Source organism: Anopheles bellator, chromosome 1 (assembly GCF_943735745.2).
Source record: "Anopheles bellator chromosome 1, idAnoBellAS_SP24_06.2, whole genome shotgun sequence".
Classification (NCBI taxonomy): Eukaryota; Metazoa; Arthropoda; class Insecta; order Diptera; family Culicidae; genus Anopheles; species Anopheles bellator.
Genome location: NC_071285.1, coordinates 53,258,891 through 53,271,691, shown reverse-complemented (window position 1 = coordinate 53,271,691; position 12,801 = coordinate 53,258,891).

Genomic DNA, 12,801 nt, shown 5'->3' with positions numbered 1-12,801 from the left:
GCGTCGATCCCAGCACCTCTCTCTCTCTCTCACACACTAGTTCTGTTCTACCTCTCACTCTCGTGTTCTCTCCAACACTCTCGCTCTCTCTCTCTTTCGAGTGAACAGAAAAGAAGCGGTGCGCGGCGCAGCATAAGTGGAAAATCATTTTCCTTCGCGATCCGGGGTGTCGATCGGGTGCGAGCGAGAGAGCCGCTGATCGCAACGGGGATGCTGAACAAGGATCGCACATGCTGTGCGCGACGCGCGCCATATGATCCACGCCGTGAGCATCGTCGCGACACGCAGATGCACACGGGAAATGCATCCTCCGCGGCCGCCGGTCGTCGACGCGGCAGCATAACTCGAGCAGCGTGTGAGGTAGAAGGAAGATGGAAGAGAGAGCGAGAGCGAGAGAGAGAGAGAGAAAAGGGTGAACGGCAAAAAATAAACAAATCAATCCATAAACATCCGCGAGGAAGCGCTGTGCGCGTTCATTCAACGATCCGATCCGATCCGGTTTCCGATCATCGATGTCCAGGGGCCCCAAATTTCCGATTTTAATGAAAGGTTTTTATGGAGTTGTAATGTATAAAAAATGAACCAAACGACCAGCGTAGTTAGCCCACTGAAGATCGCAAACATAAGAGCATAAACCGTTGGTGCCAAACCGATGCTCCTGAGCGCGTGCGCGCAACATTGCGAGGATCACCACGAAGATGCAGGCCGCGCAGCAGCTTGCATCTGCGAGTGCATTGCGAACGAGTGAAGCCGGCCTGGCGAAAGGGCAGATGTTGCGTGTTGCCGACGTTATGATGCTCTAAAGCCGGGCCCAAAACAATGCAGACGCATGTTGGTCGAATGTCGCGTCCTGGGGTTCACGATCGTACCCAGCTCGGGCCCGAGATCACGGCTCGGTTCAAAGCGAAGCGATTGAAACCCTATGGTGTTCGCCCCCAACTGCGGCGTACGAGCATCAGCATGGCTTCAGTGATTTTGCGGCCACGCCGCATGATGCTCTCCGGTGGAGGTCGCCTCCGTTGAGCATGACTCAATCGGCAGAGCATCGGCCCGAGACTGACACGAGACTGTGTGATTGCGAAATCGTCTTCACGTGGTCTGACCAGTCGATGACCAGGCGTCCGCTTTCGCGGAAAACGCTCGATGAGCGAATCGATCAGCGAATCCTCTAAACCAGACCCGCAGGAAAACCACTGACTAAGCCGGGTGGACCGGGTGGCGGACGTGAACGAAAAAATACAAACCACGGTCCGCGTTTCGCTGAAAAAAAACGTGGAGTGGTCAGCGTTCGGCAGAACCACTTGCCACTCTGGCCCGCAGTTGACGCGCGCGCGTTTTGACGTGACAAAATTCATCATCTTCCCCATCGCCACCATCATCAGCATGATCGTCGTCTTCGCATCTGCTCGGATGGACCCAGATGGACCCGCGGCGGCGCACGCGGACACAAAAAAGTCACACGATCCGCGGGGTCCGCGTTGGTGTCCACCGATTCGGGACGCTTCCCTCGCCAGAAGCGCGCTTGGTTTTCTCCTTTCCTCGTTCTCTTTTTCTTGTGGACCCGCCCGGTTTTTTTGTCCACCGTTCGTGCTCTGTCGCTCTTATAAATAAATCAAAAAGGCCGCAGACCGAGAGGTCCCCCCCACGGGGAGATGCCGCCAAGTCTTGCTCGCGTCAAAGTCAACAAGTTTGACTGCACGTTGGGACATGTTGGAGTGCCGAAAGGGGGTGGGGGGGAAGGATAATCGACCACCGCTTGGATGAGCACCCGACCCAGAGACCTCCACCCGGGAGCTCCGGGTGTAGTCTCCGTTGGCGTAGGCCAAACTACGATTTTTTGGCAACCGAACGGTAGCACCTGTTACTAGGACGCGCCGCACACAGCCACAGATGATCGGACTCGGTCCAGCTGTGCTCGCCCCGTCGCCGTCGGACGAACGGATCGACCGGCTTGACCGTCAAAAAAAGCAGCAGCACGATCGTCGCAGCGCAGACCTTTCGCTGCACACGTCAATGCGCCATAGAAGAGGTTGGACATCGCGCGGAATGCATTTGCGCCGGTGCACCCGAGCACGATGTGACACGTGATGTGGTGCTGATTGTGCGCAAAATACCCCAGAGAGAGAGAGAGAGAGAGAGAGTAGTTTTATGACTGATTTATGGGAGATCGTAAAAACGGTCGATTAATTTGGGACGCCTTTCCATCGGGATGGGACGAAAGAAGGGCGCTCCTCGACGCGTGAAGGACCCGCATCGCTTTCTAACTGGCTGTGCGATTTTTTGGCTCCACTGCGCAAAGTACGCACCACGGTCACTTCCGTCAACAACCGTGGCTGTCGTCTGGCACAAGGCGTCATCCCCCGGTAAGACCCGGGAAAGTGTGAGAAAATTAAACGGCCTGGCGCCGGCGTGGACTGGACCTGGTGGGCGAATTTACAATAATCGAAATCTGTGCCGGACCGATCGGAGCACACTCAAATTAAGTTCCTCGTCGACATCGTAAACAACCGCGTTTCGGTGGGAAGAATAACAAACCGGACGGCCGGAATGTAGGACCTCCATCTGAACTGCATAACTCGTAGCGCGGACACCGACGAACCCGATTATGGTGGCGACGATCACCGATCATCACACATTGAGCACCGTTTTCATTGAAAAGCTGAATCCGACTTCCGAACCCGCCGGAGTGTCGGCCGTCGAATCCGTGCCAACCTGTCACGGTTCGGTTTCGCACGCACAGCTGGTTGTCATTTGGGCGGACTCCTTTTTCTTGTTTCGAGGGTGCCACACAAAATTTACAACATTTCCACATTTTCAAATTAACGCTAGCAAGTTGCTGGAGAAAGTGTGTCAGGGAGTTAATAATAAATGGCCACGAACGGCCAGCATTCCGGCCAGCCAAAGGATCAAAATTACCAAACGATGATCACGCGCATAATGCGCATCCATCGCGGCCTGATGAGTTGGCGCTTGACGACCACATGTTTCGTCTGGGGCCTGCGCAGGAAAAGGCCACAGCCAACAAGTTGTGTGAAATAAATTGAGAACAAACGCTCGAAAGGGCGACCGGGCGACATGTCACGAAGGATGTATCGAAGGAAGGTTCCACGACTCACTAAACGATGCCTCTGCGCCACGCCGCAATCCTAATGGCACACACTGTTTACGCCCGTATTTAAAGACCAATAAATGTTTTACCATCTAAGAAATGGAGTCGGGTAGTGTTAAACATCGAATTCCGCGATCGCTAGCGATCGTCCGCAAGACAACAGAACTGCGCGGAATGCACGGCACATAAAAAAGGCTGGCCCGCAGCTGTTTAGAGACCCCACTGGAGGGGCGGCCGGTACCCAGCTGGAGTTCGACTCTTGCGCGCCGTTAATCGGCACAACAAAGGACACTAAATCATGTGCCAATCTTGAGCAAGTGTCGGTTTACACTGCTCCAGCCAGCCAGTGGGTTTCGAATGATGCTCATCCGGCAGGTGGATTCCGGTCGTCCGGGATAGACTCCGTGAACAAAGAAACCGCGCTTTGGGTGGCGGCACTGCGCGATGTCACAACTTCCGGCCATCATCGGCACGATTGGATGATGCAAACATTCCGGGCACGGTGTTCTACTTTCCGATTTTGGGCGTCCCAATGAACCACTTTCGGGCGGGTGGCGACTGAGAGTAAAATTCGCTTTGTTCGCTCGAGAGTCCTGCGCCGGGTGACGTGGTGACGCTGAAAATAAAACTTCAGAAACATTTCGCTGACCAGATGGTGGTGGACTGGATCTGCGCGTCGGCAGCGCTGGGCAGTGAGATAAATCACATCGATTGCGCCGTGGAACCAGGAAGCGACTCTTCGATGAGATCCGAAACGCATTAAGGCCGGCCGGTGTTAAGTATCTTCTTCCGGCCGCTTTATTAGTTTCTATGATTTTAACGTTCACTGAAATCTTGCCGAAGACTTATTTCACCTTCCACTTCATTAGCGCAGTTTCCGCACAATAATGAGCCGACACGATCCCGTTCACGATCACGTGCCGCACATAGTTGGCATATTACCAACACATGAAAATCCTCTTGAGAAATGAAAGTGTTCATCTCAACGACCACCGCCGAGGGAAAACTCGACGAAAATAAAGGGGACCACCAAGCACTTCCGGTCTCGCGGAGCACCCGATGGTGTCCTAGGCGCCGCCGCCACCAGGACGTGTATCTACGCACGTGCGTTGACTTTTTTGTGTCGTTCTTAAATCATCCCCCAATTCCGGGTGCCGCCAAGCACACCAGCCCTCGGGCCGGTCGAACGGACCCACGGTTCGCCTCCGGCGCCGGCGGTTTGTTTTACATTTTAATTCTTTGTTTTGAAGGCGACATTTCAGCCGGCTGACGAGCGTGGTGTGGGAAATGAATCACAACAAAACGTAAATCATCTTCCGGCCACACCGAGTGGGGAGTGCCCATCAAGCCGGGGCAGTGGCAGGATATTACTGTCATGTCCCTCGTGCGGCGACTAATGGCGACTGGCGTTGAGTGGAGTTTACTTTTCTCTCGCTGATGCTGCTGATTTTTGTTTTTTATCACCAACAGTTTAGCGGATTCTTTATCGGCCGCCTCCCGGCCACCGGCGTGTATCATTAGCACGGTCTGTCAGTTTGTACAAATTGTTTCAACTCCTGATCTGCCACTAGCGACATTCTTTCCTGTCGTCGTCGTCGTCTCAGTCGCCGTGATCGTGCCGTGGTCCAGCCCAGGCCGTAAATAAAGCTATCAACGGCCAGCGGCCAGCCAGGCCACAACGAATTGGCAGCATTCTCAACGAACCGCCGAGTGATGGGGCCAGGAAGCATTTCTGGGTGCGCCGTGCGGTGTGACACCTTGTCGCTGGCCCATCAAACCACATGCTTGGCGCGCGTCCCCCTCCTCGACTAGTGCGCGAGGTTAGAAACGCTTCGGTTCATTGAACTCTCCCTCGTACCTCGGTGTGTCCTGTCCCCCCCCACGGCAGGCCGTTCCGTGGCCTGAGACTGACAACTAAGAACGCCGAACGCCGATGACGAGAACTGAAACTCCACAGGTCTAGGAGTCCCGGACTACACCCCGTGGCATGGGCCGCCGAAGGGCGGTATTTATAGAACCGCTTCGCTTCCAAAAGGTTGCCACCGCCGAGGATCTGTGGTGTTCCAATGAACCGTACGCAGTTCCTTGCGTAAGTACACGCGTGCGCCACCTCTCGTTGCCGCGGGAACTGGATTGCGTGCGATCGATTCAATCGAAGTGTACAGCATACTTAGCGTCACCCTGGAAACCAGCACCACGTCGGAAGCAACCACTCCGTCCCAGGACCAATCCTAGTTCTCGCATTCCTGCCGCCGCCACATTCCGGTCCGCGATCGTCAATTGGCAACTGTGTAATGGCGGGCAGGAATCCTTGCGAAACCGTGCGTCTTCGATCTAGTTTGAGGTTAGAAAACCGACGGGGGCCAACCTGACGGAAAAAAGAAAATGTGCACCCCACAGTTCATTGCCCGGCTGCAACGTAACACCCGGGCAGAAGTGCCAGCACGTGCCGGCATAAGACCGGTTGGTTCGATCAAGTGTTTTTGTTTAGATTACCAGCTCCAGCGATCGGGCAATCTGGACTGGGAACGGCAACCGACGGAGCCACCACCGTCAGTGAGTCAGTGGCCGATGCCAATGGCCGCGACCAAAAATAGTAGTAGTCCCACTAGGCACCGCCACCACCGCCGCCGGATGCTGCCTTCGATGCGCCCGGAAGACTCGAGAATAGAACGCCGGGACGACGTGCGCGCGGCACGCGCACCCAGTCACGTGTGGCAACGTTGTTCTGGAAGGCAACTTGAAAGATTCCAACTCCCAAAAATAGTTCCAACTCCGGACCGGGCTGACTGGGGGACCAGGGATCGATCGATAGTTCCAGATCCAGAGCGTGTCTATATCGACCTGGGAGATCGCTCCGGAGCAAACGGTGGTCCTCGGCTTCCTGGGCCTTAGCAAGGTCAAAAACCTGTACGCCAAGCTAGAGGCATTTTACCGACCGATCTCGCCACTCGCCGGCCTACGCCGGCCGGTGGGGTACACTTATTTTTAGGTTTTCCGTACTCCGTACTTGTCATATTTTATCTATCACCGAGCGATCGTCTAGCGCTCACCGAAGGGGACCGAGATCGTCCGGGACCGCGGCCGCTTTCACTATCGATCAACCTAGGGCATCCCCGGGAAAGAGGGTGCGCGGGGTTCTAGAATTTCCCCGCGTTAGGTGGCCGTACCGTGGCGGGGCCACTTTATGAGTTCATTACCTGTGGCACGGCACTGCCGGCGGCCCGACGGCCACTGAACACTGACAAATGCAGCCCTGCCACCGGATGACACTGATCCATGCGCCATCCAACAACAGCTGTTGTGCGGTGGGAGAGGGGTACCAGGAAGAAGACCTGAGCGTACGGGCCAAAGTAAACGTTCGATGTTTATAGGAGCGCTCCCGGGTTCAGTTTTTCCCCTTGTTTGAAGTGCTGGCGTTCGCTGGCTGGCGAGGTACCCGCCCGAACCCGGTGGTCGTTTTCCGCAGTCGGCTGGCGGTCGGAGTGCGACGTGACATTTCCCTTCCCTAATGTGGGCGAAGGTGCCGGCCGGCCGAACAACGGGTGCAATGCGATGGATTCCGATTTCCGGTTCCGAACCTCCGATTGTTACAAACCATTGATTTGCTATCGTGAATTGAAGTTAGTCGCGTGAGAGTGAGGTGGTGAGATGCACTGCAGAGATCTCACTATGGACGCTCACTATGAACGTCCATTGAGTCAAATGTTAATTTAGCAAAATATTATGTCGTAATGAGGCCAAAATTGAAGGCTATTAGGGGCTCAGTTTGAAGGCGAAAAAAGAAAAGTTGATGATGAATTTACTCTTCTGAACAACGTTTTTGAAATGTCCATTTGTCCACCGACCGGATAGCGGAAACACGGACATCCCGATCTCATTTCTTTCACGCACAAATCGCTCGCCGAATGTCATTATGGCCAAACAAATCATTCAGGATAATTTACAGATCGTACGATCGTTGCACCATTAATAAATTTCCATCAATTACACGGTTTACTACTCGCCGCCTCGCCCGGCCTGAACCTTGGCCGTTGTAAACACGGTGCACTGCTTCTACTTTCTTTTGCGCCTTTTCCGCATTTTTCATTTGCCGGGAAAAAGCAATTTTCCACCGCCCGATGAGGGTGGCCCATCCCCGTTTACATTGTCGTCTGTTTTGCTAGCCAAACACCCATAAAGTAGCTGCAGCGCCCGTTGAAAGGCAACACTTGTAAAGCTGTCCATTAGCCGCGCTGCAGTAGAGTCTTGGTCGTCTTGGTCGTCGTGGTAGTCGTCGGTGCAGGAAATCTCGTATTACATTGCATTTTCGTCGACACGCCGTACGATCGGCACATCCGCCCCAGGGCGGCACAATCTCATTAAAAATGGGGTTGACACATTGAAAAATCTTGTCAACGGCTCCGGCAACAAAATCAATCATTATTTCACCTTACGGTGGCTGCATTTTCCATCGGCATTTCGGCCGGGGGGGGCTGATGAGAAAAGCGTCATCTTTCACGGGGGGCTGACGATCCTTTCTTCACGACTTTGTTGCACGGACCCGTGGCTAACCCTTTGCGTGCGCCGTGGCCGAGGAACCGCGGAAAACTCCTCGGCCGGAAACCGATTTGTTGTCGATCAAGTAGAGCGCAAGTGGGTGCGCGTCGAAGCAATTTGTCAGTATCTGTTCTCCGGGCTGGCGTGTGGCCGGGTGGACAACAACGCGGCCGACAGGACGCGACGGCAGCTGTCATCAATCATAAGCGGCCTCAAAACCCAGAACGCGTGTTCCTTCCGGGGGCAGCTAGGTAATGCAAGCGGCAGCCGCATTCCATCCGATCCGTGACGTTCGTGAGGCCCAGGCCTAACCCTTTCGCTCTCCTTGAACCTGACTCTGGTTGTCTGTGTTGTCTCTCGTAAAGTGCACCAAACAGCACACCCCGAATCCCCATCGCTGCGGTCAGCTGACGGTCACGGGACGAGAGCACTACGATCCAGACTGGCGAGTGGGAATTAACAAAGAATTGGTCCGTTTTCACCCGGCCACGCCACGCGATGACAAATCCCATCTCTGAATCATCGGGGCCCTGAATCGGCCGCCCAATTAGAGCGTTATTTACCGGAGTGTTCTGATAGAATTTTTCGCACAGAATTGGACCGTATTCTTTTCACACTTCTTGCATCCCTCCAACGCCAGAGGACGTTCCGTTCCTGTCCTGTTGTGTTGTGCTGCCCCCCCTTGGTGTGCCGTAATTTTCGACAGTGGGGTTCGAGCGGGTCCTAAAATTAGAAACACTTTGAATGGAGTTCCACGCGCGTCTAAGAAAAAATTCCAGACCAGACGAGACCAGACGAATGCCTGGCTGGCCCGAAAACGCCGATCCCGGGCCGGGCAATAATAGATCACCTTGAAGTGGCACCGTGACGTGGCGCGTCCAAAATCCGAGCATGACTACGAAGAGGACGGCGACGAAGACGGGCGACCTCCCGAAGTGACACACCAGGTCCTCGACCGTTTTTTGAAGGCCAACTTGAAGATAAATCTGTGCGCAACGCACGGCGCATCTGGAAGTCACTGCGTCTGATCGCAATGGGGCGCCGATCGCTGCTGGAGACACCGTCGCAGAAACGTGTTGATCCTCCGAGCTCTGCGACGGATGCTGACGGTTCTGTGACAGGCTCGACACGATCGTTACACAATAGAGCTGCGCGGCCATCACTGGAATCACTTGTTGGAACTACTGTTCCGGGAGCTGGAACACCCATAAATCATTCGGTTGCCCATTTCGGACGACAGTGATAGATGGTGTCGAGTTGGACCCGAATTTTCACGGCTCCATTTGCCGTATCGGCCCCTGCCCGACGCCAAATTCTGTCGGCGAGACGTGCGCGAGTTGACGAAAACATTTGCCAGAAGTCACGCCGTGTCTCGGTTCGCTCCACGATAAGGACACGGCGCGCTTTGGGCGTCCCATAAATTACGGCCCATCCCGGGAGTCACATGCCGAGAACCACCATGCCGAGTTGGGAGTGATGAACAAAAAAATCCAGCAAGACACTCGCCCAGTACGAAAATCCTCTGTTCTCCGGAAAAACGCCACGATGTACAAAAAATTAACCGACCATAAAATAGATTATCTGTGGCCGCGCCCACAACAGCTGGAGCCACTGGCGCAGCACGCCGAGTCGCGTGCCACAGCGGCACAGCGGCACAACGAATTCGGCCCCTTTTTCGGGGAACTTTAAATTTAAATCCGTTGTCCGTGCAGCAGCCACCGCCGCGGACGGGGATTTGATGCTTCTCTCTGGGCGCTGGCAGAAGAAAGCAATAATTGGGATAAGTACTGTTGGGGTGCCGTATGCCGTTTGTCGTAAACCTACTTCCCGTTTTGGGGTGGCCCATTCTCTCTCCCGGTCATGGCAGCATCTGTTTTCATTTGTTAAACACGCCGGGAATGGCACCACTCAAGATGAGGAGAAAGGGCCTTTTAGAAGCTCTTATTATTTGAAACCCTTTCCGTATCCGGAATGGAATCAAATATTAAACAAGAAAGTAGATGTGTTAGAAAGGGGGTCATAAAATCGCCGTTCCCCGGGTCTCTTCACCAGGCAACGCTGCAGACCGTTCAGCGGCGATCAGCGGAGAGTGACAACCTTCACACGGATCCTTCAAAAAACCTGACACTAGGCGTCAGGCCTCGTGCTGATTAGTTGCGAAAATGGTGACGATTCCACGAATTGGCGGCCACGGTGTGTGGGCCACCGCAGCTAGTAACGAGCGGCGTGGACCTCCAGCGTGCGCTCGGGCCACTAGCTGGCCGACCGACGTTCATCCACCGGCACCGAGACCTTTACGGCGACAGTTGCGCCGGGGACCAAAAAAGGCCCAAATCGACCGATGTATCATCGCGACGCATCGGTGCATCATTTTATAGGATGCAAACGACCTCTTCATTGCCGTTCTGCTCGCGGCCCGGCCATTTCGCCCCGGGTGGGGGGCATAGCGCATAAATTATCCACCAATGCCGCCAGCAATCCGGGAGAGTTGACGAGTGCGCAGTGATTTCGGGCGCAAACGCAAGCGAATGAACCACGTATTACGACTAACCATCGGGGAGCGACCTCGAGTGTGGCGCATAGATCAATGGCACCCGGCAAGGATTTTATGCAGCAGAGTTGTGGCGTCCCACGAAAGATTTGAATCGTCAGTTAAAACTGAATTTCGACAATTTCGACTTCGCGCGGTGCCCATCGCTCCAGGTAGCATCATTTCAGTCCATTTTCTTTTTTGTCCACTGAACACTGAACACGTGCCAGGGTTTATGGTTTGCGAAAACAGCCAAAAGAAAGGATGGCCTCCGCAAGACGACGAAACCGGAATGCACTCGATCGGCGTCGGCAGCGGACCAAACGGGCGGTTTAGAATAATTAACTGGCTTGTGACAGCTGCGCACTATCCGGGCCAGCGGTGGACGGAGTTCACACCGGATTAAGTACCAAGCCGGCAGACACGCCGCCGTCGGTACATTTGGACGATCCACATAAATAGTACTCACGTTTCACGGGTCGTGTTACCAACTGTACTATCCTCTGGCGGTAGCGATGCAAAGGTCAATCAATCACGGACACTTTCAAACAATTCTCAATCAAACGCGATGATTTATGTTTGATGAATTATGTTTAGGTTTAAAATATTGGGAGTCAGGGTTCTTGGTTAGCTTCAAGCGTCTCTATCTATGTCTTTTACTATGAAAGGATGAAGATGATGTTTCGTGGGTCATATGGCATGGCTCAAACTCAAGTGCAAGCATTTTGGTGCATTCGATGAGACCACTAGGATTCATTACGAACGACAGGATAAGCAATAGACAGTCATTGTATAGCTCAACAAACAACTGAAACTGACAGTTAGAAAATAAAACTTAAGGGTTAAGGGCCCCGTAGACACTCCATTTCGGAGAAACGTTCTTTTTCTGGAACGAAACCATCCCGCCGGATCGGCAGATGATTCGAAGGCGGTCTGTCTAGACGGCATAAACGAGTGCGACAATGGTGCATCTGCAATAGTACGTTGGCCACAGTATGCAAACAAAAACGCCTCGCTTTGCCAATTGCCGCAGGTAAACACTCGAGGCGAGCAAAAAACTCGGAGTTTCCTCGTTTACGGGTACACAGCATAACGCACATGTTGTAGCAGCACGCGCAAGGACCATGGCACGTGGCGTGGTAAGATTTTTACGACAGCCCGCTGCCCGGTTTCTTCGAAACGTGTGCTAATTTCGGAACCTGCGAGCCTGACAAAAACCATGTCGAGACGCACTTTCCTTCAGCTTTCGAGTTTTTGCTGCCCTTTCGCCGCGGCAGATGCTCCTGCGTGCTGCAAGCTGCCGACTGGAACGGTGCACGGTGCAGACTCGAAAGACGCAAAGAAAATGTGGCGCAGGATTAGCCACGTCACGTGCATACGCGCAAAACTCCCCCAATTTGTCTCCTACCAACCGTTTTGACACCTTTCCCATAAACTCCCGACTTCCGGCAGCATCTGCTTAGTGTGTTTTAGCGTAAACAGCGCAAAGGGTCGCGCGACACATGGAGTCCTTTTTTAGCTGCTCAGAAGGGACCCCTTTAACCGGCGACGGTGATGTGGCCCGCACCGGAAGCGATGCGTTGATTATGATCACGCCAAGATCACGTTGTGTGCGTTCGACTCGACAGTGCAGGGAATGGATTTTACTCTCGTCACTCGCGCATCGGCCGAGGCAAAGGAACATGGAAAAGATTAATTACGCTGCGTTTCGGGGGTTTCCGGGTGTTCCGTTCCGTGCCGGGGGTTTGTTGATGGAAAAGAGCCGGGCCCGGGAAAATTATGCTACAAATGTTGAACATAAAACGCTGTGATGCTTCTTCTGTCCACGGATGGTCACGTGCCCCGAACCGGTGATCGGTGCTTCGTGGCACTTGTTGCACATCTATTGGCGAAATCTACATAGTAAAAGGCACCAAAGGAGGTCCTACTCTGGTTCACTGGTTAATTTTTCGGCGTTCCTTTGCCACAGGAAACGATAAAAAGCCATCGAACCAGAAACACGCGACGTGCGCCACCATCGTGAGGGGCGTGAGGCTCTCCGGTGACATGTGTACGGACGCTGCCGTCTCGGACATGTGTTTTCCGATTTTTTTTTTTTGGGGGAATTGTGTTTCCCATTTTCCTTTCGCGGTTGACATTTGATGGCCACCGTGATTTGGGAGGACGGTGTTCCGGTGAAGGTTAGTGAACCGTACCGGACGGCAAAGATTCCGAAGTGGTTGCTACCGCCGATTCCTCGAACGGATCCGATGAACGGGAGCGGCGGCTTGGAGGGAGTTTGTTGCACCCAGAAAGATAGTGTTTTATGTTTGTTTTTAAATACCCGTCACCGGGCGTGTTTCTTTCGCTCTTTCCATTGGTAACATAAACTAACATGTAGGGCGATTCGCTAGGTGGTTTCGATGGCGAGCCGCGGCTCAACGGAAGATTGGTTATGGCGCCAGTTTGTTTGGAACCGGAATGGTGCCCATTGGTTGCACGGGGTTTTGAGTAACCCACAACCGTGCATCCCATTTCCTGTGGGATGCTTTCAAAAAGCATTCTCAAACTCGATTAAAGCAGATAATTCTTTGGATGAGAAATACTCCCATCACAAGAATCGGGTTTGCTCTTAGAGATCCTT